This window comes from Polypterus senegalus, chromosome 6 (genome assembly GCF_016835505.1).
Source record: "Polypterus senegalus isolate Bchr_013 chromosome 6, ASM1683550v1, whole genome shotgun sequence".
NCBI lineage: Eukaryota > Metazoa > Chordata > Cladistia > Polypteriformes > Polypteridae > Polypterus > Polypterus senegalus.
Genome location: NC_053159.1, coordinates 97109351 through 97122784, shown reverse-complemented (window position 1 = coordinate 97122784; position 13434 = coordinate 97109351). Strand labels below are relative to the sequence as shown.

The 13434-nt window shown below is 37.7% G+C and overlaps 1 protein-coding gene across 3 annotated transcripts in view; it reads left to right on the top strand.

Annotated features, from left to right (window-relative positions):
- rffl (ring finger and FYVE-like domain containing E3 ubiquitin protein ligase) overlaps positions 1-13434 on the top strand; it is a 68018-nt gene that overhangs the window by 32336 nt on the left and 22248 nt on the right. The window contains exon 1 of one of the 3 annotated variants that reach the window (XM_039756600.1): positions 10862-11041. The exons of the other annotated variants lie outside the window; for them this stretch is intronic. The gene's annotated coding sequence lies outside the window, so the exon portion shown is untranslated. Of the gene's footprint in view, positions 1-10861; positions 11042-13434 lie in introns of those variants that run through there. 3 annotated transcript variants of the gene reach the window in all.

Here is a 13434-nt window from a genome sequence, read left to right as displayed (position 1 = left end):
CAATATATATTGAATATAAAACAGAAAGAGAAAATAACAACATAGCTAAAAGCAGCGACATATTTCGCAAGCGTTAAATGCTTGTGTCATGAGCACCCTGAGTACTGCTGCAATAAATTATTTAATCGAAGTGAAACACATGTTTAATAACGTGCTTTAACTCCTATCATCATGAAAATGACATCACGTATACATCTCAGTATTTTAGTTATTCAGAGAGCTGTAATATCACGAATGTAATGGGCTCTGTGTCCAGTTGGAGGAAGAGAGCCGGTTTAAGAAGCAAGTAGTGATTCACACACATAGAGCACATAGAAGATCAAATACAAAACAAAGCATTTAACGTGCTACTTTAATTACGATGTGATTTGAGAAACTGGTTAATTAAACGATTTTAAGATGAAGTTTATGATGTTCTACTTTAATGACAAAATAAACTACGTGATTAAAGTGGAAATGTCGAGATTGAAGTTGACATTTCGTGCTTTTTCCCCACCGTGTGCCTTTTTTCTCTGTACCCTAATAAGCTTTCATATGACAGTGACATCAGACAGTGGGCTTACAACTCGGCTTCTCACGGCGTCTTTGATATGTGACTTCTTTTTTATTTCCGGCACTGTGCGATTTTGTGAACGTGAGCTTTCAAGTTTCTCCAACACGCTATGCCACTCGATCAACTTCATTTTGTTGATTATACCACGGTTTATTTGAACAAATAGTATGTTTTTCCTTTGCCTCCACTTGGTATTCGCTGAAATTCTTGTATTTTCCCCATTGCTTTTCCCATTGTCTTTTCACAGAAGGCTGAGCTTAAGGGCGATTTATATTGATTTGCATATTCAAAGAGGCGTAATTCTGGGAGGAGTTGGGGCGTTACATAAAGCGTGCACGGCGTTAGTTTTCACGCTGATCGGGATTTATATAGCGGAAGAACGTGGAAGTTGGAGTACGCACAGATTCCTGCATCTGGATTTTTCTGTGCATAAGCACATTTCGGCTTTTGTGCTTACGCCATGTTATAGTGCGAGTTCTACGCACGGCGTTATACATGAGGCCCCAGGTGAAAGCAGTCCAACTTTACCGCTGCTTTCACTGGCAATGTGTAATTTATAAAAAAGCAGTTTTAATTTTGCAGAAGCCTTTTGTAGCATTTTCTGTTTAAAATCACAAATATATGCCATACATTTTAAAGCCATATGTTTATATATATTTTGGCTAATAAGGTTCACATTAAAAATTCCCCAACTTCACACATCATGTTACCCAGACAATTCATACATTAAGTCATTTAGTGTATCTACTTAATGTCCAAAAGAGTTATTCACCAAAATAATGATTAAGAGACATTTATTTCAGTTTTTAATCATTAAATCAGAGTTTCAGTGGTTTACAAGTTTACATACATCAGGATGGCTGTCTTTTTAAACAGTATGGATGACTCCAGGAATTGATGCAATTACTTTTTGTAGCTTCTGAGTTGCTCATTTTCATAATTAGTGGTTAATTGGGGCACCTAGCTTCTCCATCAATATTATGGAAATTTTTAATTTTGGTATATCCTTAGCTTTCTGAATTCATTAAAAAAATACCTGTAAAAGGACACTTTTTGAATGGCATCCATCCATTTTCCAACCCGCTATATCCTAACTACAGGGTCACGGGGGTCTGCTGGAGCCAATCCCAGCCAACACAGGGCGCAAGGCAGGAAACAAACCCCAGGCAGGGCGACAGCCAACCGCAGTTTTAGAATGACATCTGCTTTTCAAAACAATTGCAGGATGGAGATGAGTGTACCTCAATACAATTGAATGTTAAAATAAATGTGTCTAAACCTTCCAAAGTCTTCTGTTCAAAACCTGAGACATTGTTTTGTTTTGGTTTAGATATTTGTAGAGAAGCTGAAGCAATGCATTCAGGATTTGACTACTGAATATTGCATGTTGCATATCAATAATTATATTTTAGGTATTTTTTCATTCACAATCATTAAAAATATTGTCTTGTAATTATTATAAATGTAATTAAACATGTTGGAAATGAAAAGCTTCATAGAAATCAAGGCAAAAACTCAGTTTTTACTAGTTAAAATAGAATTATAGATATCTTTAATTTAATTGACTAATCACTGTAACAGTAAATGACAGACTGAGGAGATCGTTCCTCCCCTACACTATACAACTCTTCAATTCCACCCGGGAGAGTAAATGCTAACATTATTCAAAGTTATTGTCTGTTTTTACGTGCATTTTTATTACTCTTTAATTTTTTTTTTGTTTTGTTTTTTTGTATCAGTATGATGCTGCTGGATTATATGAATTTCCCTTTGGGATTAATTATCTATCTATCTATCTAAATTAATTTAGTCATATTCTGAACTTGAGAATTACTCCTAATTTTTAAAAACTTTTATTTTCAATCCAGTTCATCCAGATCAATCAATTAAAATTCCTCTTCCGTTAGGGTTGTCACCACAGCGGATTATCTTCTTCCATATCTTTTTGTCCTCTGCATCTTGTTCTGTTACACCCATCACCTGCAAGCCCTCTCTAACCATATCCATAAACCTTCTCTTAGTCCTTCCTCTTTTTCTCTTACCTGTTCTCAGACAGACTTCAAGCTGTCATTGCCAGCAAAAGGTCTTCAACCAAGTATTATAAATGAACATTTTATTTCCAGTTACTGAATTTGTCCAATTACTTTTGAGCCCCTGAAATAAAGGGATTGTGTTAAAAAAATGCTTTAGTTGCCTCACATTTTTATGCAATCGTTTTGTTCACCCCACTGAATTAAAGCTGAAAGTCTGCATTTCAACTGCATCTGAGTTGTTTCATTTAAAATTCATTGTGGTAATGTACAGAACCAAAATTAGAAAAAAGTTGTCTCTGTCCACATATTTATGGACCTAACTGTATATCACAGATTTTCACCAATCGCATGGGTCTGGAACGGAACTTCCACGATAGGCGGGGGATCACAATACCTCCTTATTGTGCATCTTGAAACAACACCACTTGTTTGCAGAGAAGCCGGTATCTCAGCTGAAGTGGTTTGTGGGTTTTTCTAGACAGCTTGACAAATGATCCTGGCAGTTGTGACTGAAATCTCAGTTGGTCTACCTGACCATGGCCTGGTAACAAAAGAACCTGTAACTTTACACTTTTTTATTTATCAGAATCTGAACACTACTGAGTGGCATTTTCAGATCTCCAGATACCTCTTTATATCATTTTAGTAATTTATAGAAATCGACAAATTTTTCTTGCAGATCCTTCGGCAGTTCATTTGCTTTTCCGATGGCTTGGTATCCAGCAAAGTCAGTGCAGCTCTGCATGGATTTAAATTGACTATTTATATAAACTCACTGATTACCATCAAAGAGGTTACTGGTGCAGACACCCTTAATTACCCTTAATCTGAACCTGTGTGTGTTATTATTATATTATAATATTATTATATTATCAACCTTAGCATTCAAGGATATGTAAACGTTTGATCAGGCCCATCTGAGTGACTTCAGTTATCATCATGGTTTAAAAAGGGCACACACAATTTTTTGATAATAAACAGCCTTGCCTGAGCAAAAATTAAAATGAAATCTTTCTGCTTGATTACTTACATTTTCCTAACAGTGGCCAGTATTTCACAAATTCTGCCAGGGTATGTAAACTTATGAGCATGACGTTATATATAATATATATAAAATATGTATATTTTTTATTAAGCTGTTAAGTGTAAAAATGAAGTGGACTATCACACAAACAAATACAATGAGTGGCCTGTTTCTATCCATACCGTTCCCATTGAAATATGAGCTGATTCAGTGGCCGTGTAATATGTTTTCTTTTTAAAGGGTATAAGCATGCACCAATGGATCAGTTGTTTATTTAGATTTTAAGGATGGGAATCAACAGGACAAAGGATTAAGGGACAATTAATGTAAAATTACGTGCGTACATTGGGATTAGAAGCCAGACTGGGATTTTCACATATGACATTGAAAAGGGAGTCAACATCCAAAAATAAATAATCAGATAAAAGGACCTGAAAGAGGCTGAAGCAGAGTAGTGACAGACCACAGCCAGTCAGCTAAGAGCTGTTTACAACAATTGTATAAAATGAGGGATAATCAGAACACATTTGTGTTTGGAGTATGTCCGGAATAATATATATATTATTGTAAAATGCGCTATATAGTGCCCGACCTGGCACAGACTTAAGCAGAGGCACGTGTAAAATAAACAGGCTTTTATTTTTTCTTCACCTGTGGGCGCACGTTTTCCCCGTGTCCCACAGGCCCAACACACAAGCACACAATCACTGTCTTAACAACTCTTCCTGGCACCACCACTCCTCCCAGGCAACCTCATCCTCTTCCTCCCAATTCTGGCCTCGAATGAAGGGAGGCTGGCCCATTTTATAGCCCACCCGGAAGTGTTCCAGGTGCTTGACCAGCTGGCCCCGATTGCACCTCCGGGTGGGGCTGATAACTCATCCAACCGGGTTGTTGGCTCTCGGCAGCACCCCCTAGCGGCCACCCCATCTCCCAACCAGGCTGTGGAGGACTCCATGTCCCATGGAGCCATGTGGGAGACGGGGAAACGAATAACGACCGGGGAGGCTGCCACCAAGCGTCCTGGGGGAGGTATTGAGCTGTCCATGGTGGCTCCCCCGGAACATATGCAGCAGGGGCGTCCTGGCCGGGCATGGGACCCGGCTGTCCGTCACTCTATATATATATATATATATATATATATATATATATATATATATATATCACTCCTGATAGTTAAAAAAGAACAAAAAAGTAAATATTGCTTTTACATTTAGATGTGGAATTGCAGGTATTGGAAAATATAGAATTTCAGCAAAATATGCCTGATGTGAATTCCAGTTGCTGCTGATTAACCTTGTTATGTAACAATTGGAACCTTTTGTCTTTGAAGCCATGTTGCCATGTATCTGTAAAACTGTGTTGGCATTGTAGTGTACTGGTGTATCTTTTATGACAAACATTTAATTTACTAATATATTAGATAAACATTAAAATGGTTATTATAGTTACACGCCCTTGCCAATCAACATACCCTTTGCAAACAGGCTTTTTCAGCAGAACAGTGCTGGGAGAGTGTCAAAGAGGTTCTACAAACATGACTGTTAATTCATGTTAATGCTGTGGATTACACATTCACCAGATACCTTTGGGATGACGTGGAAATAGGTATTTAGATCAGAGATCTGTCACCAAGTACTTTGAAGCTACTATTAGACAGGTTTGATTCAATATAGACTAGCATCTCCATGTTGAACTTTCAATATAAAATATATTCTATGCATCAATGAGTTCAGATTATTTACAGGGCAAATGAGAAACCAACTTTCTTTTAGAATTCAAATGAGAGACAAACTTTCATATACAGTAAATCAATGTTTCTATTAAAGTGACCATGTAAGGCAGGTTAATGACTCAACAAGAAAATGTAAAAAAAAAAAGGTGACGTGGCACACTGCATAACGAACGAGTCTTCATTTTGCACACAGTGCTCGTTTTGTGGCTATGATTAGATGTTCTTACCCACTGCAGTGTAAGCTAATAAAAGACAAGAGGAAGAACATGCAATTGTGATGAGCTGATAGGCAGCTGTGTGTCATGTTTGTAAAGAAAATCTGACAGCAGTAGTTTGCTGATATAGTATGACACGTACTGAGTATAAAAAGTGGTTTTAGCCCTTTTTCACAACTCTAATTCACAAAGATACTGCAAAGTTTCTACATTTATTTTTACAAAATTGGAATTATGTGTCAGCAAGGTTGGACACTATTTTTCCTTACAGATTGAAATCACTAACTTTGACTTCCAAGCTGGTCTCTGTCTGTGTGTAGTATGTATTTTCTCCTTGTGTGTTTGTGTAGACCACCTTTGCCTACTCTGGTTTTCTTCCTCACCCTAAAGGCATTATATAAATGCTTGTGAGTGTGTCCCTGATTGTGGTGTTCCATTCAGGGTGGGTTCCTGCTAAGCAACCTCTGGTGCCAGGATAGGCTATGCCTTCTTGTGACCCTGAAATGGAAACAAGCAGGTTCAGAAAATAAATAGGCATTTAGTTAAGTTCTTAATTATATTGTTAAACACCATAACATTTGACCTTTTAGAGAACTTTTTAGTGTTCAGTTGGAGATGTTTTGTTTGGGCTCAGAAAAAAATAGGTCAATTGTTTTTCTTTTCTATTTAAAAGAATAAATATCACAAAGAAATTTCATTTTGGTGGAAAATATATTGGTAATTCTTGTCTATTGATTTTTCAAAGTATTAGCTAAATTACATTATCTCATGTCCCACGTGATGACTGAATAATTTTTTTCTTGTAATAAAAAGGATAAACAATTAAGACTACAGAAATTTTAGCTGCCTCACAGATAAAAGGCAAAGTTTTGATTGAAGTTGTCCTTCTGTGTTCTTGTTTGAGGTGCATCTCTTGCTCTTGCTTGTCTCATGTTTTATGTAAGAACCACCACAAAGAAGGGCCAAGGTTTTCTCTTCCACTTTTAAATATAAAAACAGGATAAAGTGTTAAATAACAAGCAGTATACAAAATAAAGTTATTCAGAAAATAAATTTGTTCAATTGCAGAAATATTAGAATAAGAGTTGCGGATGAAATGCTGTAGACAGTTATGTGAACAATTACTAGAAAGCTCTCACAGAGTCATGTTATTTTGTTTGCCCATTTGGTGTTTATTGTGTAATCTGACATTCTTTCTTAATCAATGAGATCAGCAACCACAGTCATCAAGTTTGACATCCCATCCAACTAGAAGCTGTACGGTGTAATGCTGGCTTTAGTCTGCTTTCTTGTTCTCTGACACTTGTCAAACATCTTCCTGAATTTTCTGAGGACAATAAGTATAATGGGTGAGAGTTTAAAAATGTCTGTCTCGTGATTTGAGCCTTCTGTTATTATTAACAGTATGATTTGTGAGATGCCTGCCTATCTAAGTTCAGATTCCTCTTGCAACAATGATTTGGATTCCCTGACTGATAAAGTGGTTGGAACATAAATTGATGGCCATAGAGCTGCTCCAGCACTGAGCTTGAGGCAAAGCAATTCATAGCCATTGACTCCCCCGAAATTAAAAAAAAAAAATGCAAGGGTGGGTGAAGGTTCAGAGTGGACACACCAAGGGGATTCCTTTCATATGAGCCTCCTATCTATGCAACTTGCCGTTTTGTGGCAAATTTGTAGAATCTAAATGTAAATGATTAGGTGCATAGCAAGAGCTTTTTGAACTTATTTAATACTCGGGGGCTCTGCCCCCTGCTCGCTTCGCTTGCCAACCCCCAGGCGGGCACTACACGGTTGCCACTTCGCAGTTCTGCTGCTCGTGTATGGGGAAGCGGATGTACAATTTAAACAGACTTTTATTTTCATGGGAATTGTTACATATGCATAATAGACCTAACTATTTTAGATTACAGCGGGTTTTTAACCATAGTAAAAGTAATAAATTGAAAGAAAATTATGTTTCATGTTGCGTTATAGGTATTTGTTGCATTTATACGTTTTCATTCTGTTTGGCTTTGAAATTAACACGCAAATACTTATTAAACATACAATTTAACTTTTCATCAATATCGCATTGAATTTTGATTCCGTGTTTGGATTTACATTGTGACAATGCAACATAAAACTGCCCATGAGTGAATATCGTTTCTTTCTCTCTAATAAATAAACCGACTTTTTTGAACGTTTGTCCCTGTGATGGATGTAATTGTCATAGCAAAAGCTATTCTAATGGGAATCTGTAAATGTTATAATAGGAATGGAATATCAAGATTTCCTTTGGCGTCTAATGTTATCTGTGGAGGATGTACTACATTACCTTTCTTGTCACCTGTTAAAATTTTACATATCAGATTTGTTAGACCAATTTTGAATACAACTAATCTTGTCCTATTGCATAGCCCATCACTCATACATAAATTACGGAATAACGTTACAATACAGCCTTCTTTCAGCAGTAATTTGGCTGGTGGAAGACTGGACAGTGTTAACAGTGGTAGATATTCTTTGGGATATTGTAAGTTGATGTTTTCATCTTACACACCATCACCACTAACTGCTTCAGCATAGACTATTGATACACATTTAACCAATTTGCCGTGTAACCAATCGACAGTTTTTACGTTAATTTGTTTCTGGGTGCTAGGATTGTACTCATTTCGTCTGTTGATAACCCTTAGGGATGAATTCCTTAATAAAATTTGGACATAGGGGTGGCACGGTGGCACACTGGTAGCGCTGCTGCCTTGCAGTTAGGAGACCCAGATTCGCTTACCGGGTCCTCCCTGTGTGGAGTTTGCATGTTCTCCCCGTGTCTGCGTGGGTTTCCTCTGGGTGCTTAGGTTTCCTCCCACAGTCCAAAGACATGCCGGTTAGGTGGATTGCTGATTCTAAATTGGCCCTAGTGTGTGCTTGGTGTGTTTGTGTGTGTCCTGCGGTGGGTTGGCACCCTGCCCAGGATTGGTTCTTGCCTTGTGCCCTGTGTTGGCTGGGATTGGCTCCAGCAGACTCCCGTGACCCTGTGTTTGGATTCAGCGGGTTGGAAAATGGATGGATTTGGACATAATAAGTCTTCTTTAATTGGGAACTTAAAGTGATGAAAACATAAATTTATAAGAGCTGAGAGCGCAGGAACTGTGTCTGACAAAGGCATTCACATGAATGAGAGGTGAGAGGACCGTGGGCATGGGCTGTTAACTGTAAATGTTTGAGAGGAGGGTGGGTCTTGGGGGAAAAAAATCTCTTAGCAATAGTCTTGTATCGTCTCAAGATTTTCTTTTATAATAGAGAGATAAGTTAGTTTTGTATATTAGAAACGTGGGTTTAACATTTTAGAGGATGCCAGGTACTAGTGTTAAAACATCACAACTTCAGTAGGTAAATTCACATATGCTGTAAAGTCTATCATTGTGCATTTTAAGGCCATTTACATGAACAGTCTCATTTGGAAGTTCATATTTTTGATATGATATGAGTCGTAAGAAATTTGCATAAAGCTTGGTAAAAATATCTTTGTAAGGAATACTACAGTGTGGAAACTACCAAAAAGGCACATACGTAAGTAAATGTGATGTACAAGGTATTACTTGGAAAACTATGAAGTGTTCGTGTAAGGCTGCCAGACTGTAAAAAAGTATGGCATATTTGACTCGCTCCTACAGATAGCAAGATTTTATGTTTCTGACATTGCAATTTTTTGTATCAGAGCCAGTGGAAGGGAAGTGGTTTGATCATACTGTATGTCTACAAGGCTTCCATCTGCTCATTCATTCACCCGTTTTCTATTTTTTTTTATCCAGTTCAAGGTCTCAGAGGGTCAGTGTCTACCATGGCAGCTTTGGAAACCATCCGTAGACAGTGTGGCCAGGCCATCACAGGGCAGGCACACTTATTCAAACAAGGCCAATTTAGAGTAACCAATTGCCCAAGTATGCATGTTTTGAAAGCAATATCAGGTTCTATCTGAAGACCTAGTAGGCACTCAGAAAACTGTGCAGCACCTTTGCATACAAGGTTAACATTTCAAAAAGCTACTGATTTAAAATGGGAACCCGCAATTACTAAGGTTGTCTCTCTATTATAAAAAAAAATCTTGGAAGGGAGACTATGGAGATGAGACATGATCTTCTCGGAAGACAATTTGACATCCCACGAGAGACGCTTTAACGTTACGCGAGACAAGGCAGTGAGACAACATTTAAAACAAGTATACGGACCTATAACCTAGCAGTTGTTGGAATGCTTTTGGCAGACACGCTTCATGTGCTACCAGCACTTAAAACAACGACAAGCCGAACACGCACCTCACCAGCAGCAGCAGCAAGCCAGCAAATGATCTGACCGCTTCTCCTTAGCATGCGTTCAGCTAAACCCACCCCCACCCTCCTTCACAAAGCAAGCAGCAGAGACGCGAAGTGGCAAAAGGACATCTGCTGTACAGGCTTTTAAATGATCAATGTGCAGCACAACAAGCAGAACACACAGCTCGCCAGCAGCATAAAGACAGCAGCTGATCCAACCGCTCCTCCTAAGCATATGTTCAGCCAACCCACCTTCACAACGCAAGCAGCATTATACGTCCTGCAACAAATAGATTTAACCACGCCTGGGGCCGGAAATAAAGGACAAGTACAGTATTGTTTTTACAAAAGTTTTAAAGTAAAAGTGAAAATAATGCATATGTAACAATTCCCATAAAAATAACAATCTCTTTAAATTATATATCTAGTAAACCAAACCCGGAGGTGGGCGAGCGAAGTTCCCTAGTATTATAAAAAGAAAATATATTATATTTTTTCACCCCATGATGCACATAAAAACCTGGCTTGTCCAAATTTCAGCATCAAGTTAATGTGGACATAATCTGGTGGTGTGTTCAATACTGATATAATTCAAAAAACAATAATGAGAAGAAAGAATGTGTTGTTTATAAAAGATACAATATTTATGCTATTAAGGGTTTGTCACTAGTGGATCAAGGCCAACCTATGAAATGGCCAGTAAAAGGGTCAGAGCGGGGAACTTGGATCCCAAATACCTGGCCTCAGAGAGGCCAAAGGGCATGACAAGTATATTGCTCATCGATTTGGTAGGAATATGCTTGCATTTTTTGTTTCTGCTGTTGTTTTTAGAATTATGTGCTCTCACTTATTCCCACGGTCTTTTGTTTAGTCCCTAGCTATTTGTAATGACTGAGTGATGTAATGTTTTTCTTGCAGCACAGTGCACAGTAAGGAATTAAACATTGTGGTTAGCACAGCACTGCTACCACACAGCACTAGGAAACTGAGGTCACATTGGATGCCCTGTCTTGGTCTGTGTAGTGTGTGCACATTCTCTCCACGGCTACACAGGATTTTCTCCCACTTTCAAAAGATGTGCATTTAAGAGGAATAGACTACACAAAATTGGACTGGTAGAAATAAATATAGGTTTGTTTATTCCCAATGATGGACGGACACCCCCATCCAAATCTGGTTCGATGTAAGCTTAATTTTTTTCTTTTCACATTAGGCAGATAGGATGAACAATTTCCATGACAGTATTCAGAAAAAAATATATAGCAAGTTTCATAATAATTTTCTTAATATGACAATTTTTTAAATGAATTTCTTTAAATTGATGTTGATTGTTGGCAAGCTAGGACAAAACAGATAAAAAATGTCTTAATCAAATTCTTCCAAGTCGAGCCTTGTTAATTTTTATTCCTCAAGAGGCATAAAGACAACACTTTATTGTTGAGACATGGTACACATTTTTATGGTTATTAATTTTTATTTTTTGGTCATAACTTTTATTTGATATGGATTATAAAAATATTATATTTTGCAGTTGGTTTATTATGAGACCTCATCTGGTGTGCATATATGGAAGATCATTTCTATCTGACCTTTGCTAATTGTTTCCAACTCTACTTTTGTATTGCAGCAGGGCTTACACAGACACAAAAGATGGAGTCTATTGAAGACCAACAATATTTCAGTTTTTAATTTTTGGCTTCTGAAAGCTTAGTACTTTAAATATATATACACTGAAAAAAGAAATGCAATGTTTTTCAGAATGAAGAAGCTGTTGTGCTTTCATAAAATGTAATCATTTTGTTTAGCCTGCTTAAGGCACAGACAAAGGCCACACTCCATTATTTTTCTGCACATTACATAATGCCGTGAATGTCACCAGTAGCTGGGGAGGAGGAATTTGCATACTTTAGCCAAGAATGCCATGTCCCAGAGTTGCCATACACTATGTATTCAGACACTACACTGTACCCTGATTGCAGGCAGAGCTTCAGTAGACCATCAGTACAAGTGACAGTCCAAATTGCAACCATTCACAAGTTCATCAATCGGCAACAAGAACTGCAAGTTGTGAGCGTACTCTATTTTTTGTTGCTAAGTTCATTTTTTCAGTTAAATTTTTCTGTTTTCTTGTAAAACATGATTACAGTGGATTATGTGGCCAGCTCTCTCTGGGCGTGTGTGTGTGCGCCTGTGTCTCTCTCGCTCGCGTGTGTGTGTGCATACATGCGCCTGCCTGTGTGTCTCTCTCGTGTGTGTGTGCGCATGCACCTGTGTCTCTCTTTCTCTCTCTCGCGTGCGTCTGTCTGTCTGTCTGTGTCTCTCTTGCGCTCTTTCTCTCTTGCTGCACAGGGCGAGACTGAACACGTGCGAAAATCATCGGCACGCACAAACCGAAAGGGAAACTGGCTCGTTCGTATGCCTAGTGTATGGTCATGAACAGATGCAAAAGTTTGGCGAACTTTTTGGTCATAACCCGATTTGTACGTGTTCAGAGACGTTCATGAACTGAGGTTCCACTGTATTAGGTTCGTAATGTATAAAATTATAACATAGTTTGACATTTAATAGGCCTTTTCTTAACACCTCCCATTATCCGACATTTTTGCTTATCTGACGTTCTGCCGGCCCGTTTATGTCGGATAAGCGAGACTCTACTGTATTTTCATTTGCTTATTATGAGTTTTACCTGTTTTGCTAAAGTAACAGTTCAACAATGAATGTTACATTTCTTTTTTCCCCATCAGTGTAGTTCACCAAAACTTCAAAATTTTACTAAGTTTCAAACCTTTAGAAACATCTTAAGTAGGAAGAACCCATTTTTACTCATTTTCAGTGAGTAAAGTCAATCATTTTTACTCCTCGGCTTCATCCGTTCACTTTTTGTTTTTTTCGTGAACTTGCTTTATCTAGTAGACTATAACTAGGAGCCAGGCGTTGACTGTTTTTAGCCAATGTACAAGCTACCCTGAATGAAATGTTATTCCATCACTGAGTATAATCATCCACTCACAAACTGAAAGTGTTCAGTCAGTTTTACTTCATGTGTTTAGAATGCAAGAAGAAAGTTTAGCTAATTACTGTGAAAACTGAAATAACTTTGTATGAAGGCTAACATTTGCCTGTCTTCTCTAGATGTGTCACATCTGAAAATATCTTGGTGTGCTGGAAAGGAGAAGGCAGTGGAATGCTTTTGATGTTTATTTACCGGGTTGTTTAGTTTAATTTGGGACAACCAACAAGCATGGCAAAACAATACTACTTCAGATAAAAGCTCCTTAATTTATTCACATGAGAAAGCATAATTTTGATTAGGTTTGTATCATTTTGCTAATTTCACAAAAAGAATTTGAATGTTAGACTAGTGTTTAATAGTAAAGCGCCATTTTCTGTGAACAATAAAGTAAATATTGATAGAGAGCAATAGTAATAAATAGGAAAGAGAATTGCGTTTATCATACACTAGCTGAAATACCCAGCGTTGCCCAGGAGGAAAATAAAGTATTTTTTTTAATTTTTTGAGAAAAATGTAATTAAAAAAACACAACTTTAAAAATAAAAATAAATTAGCAAACAATG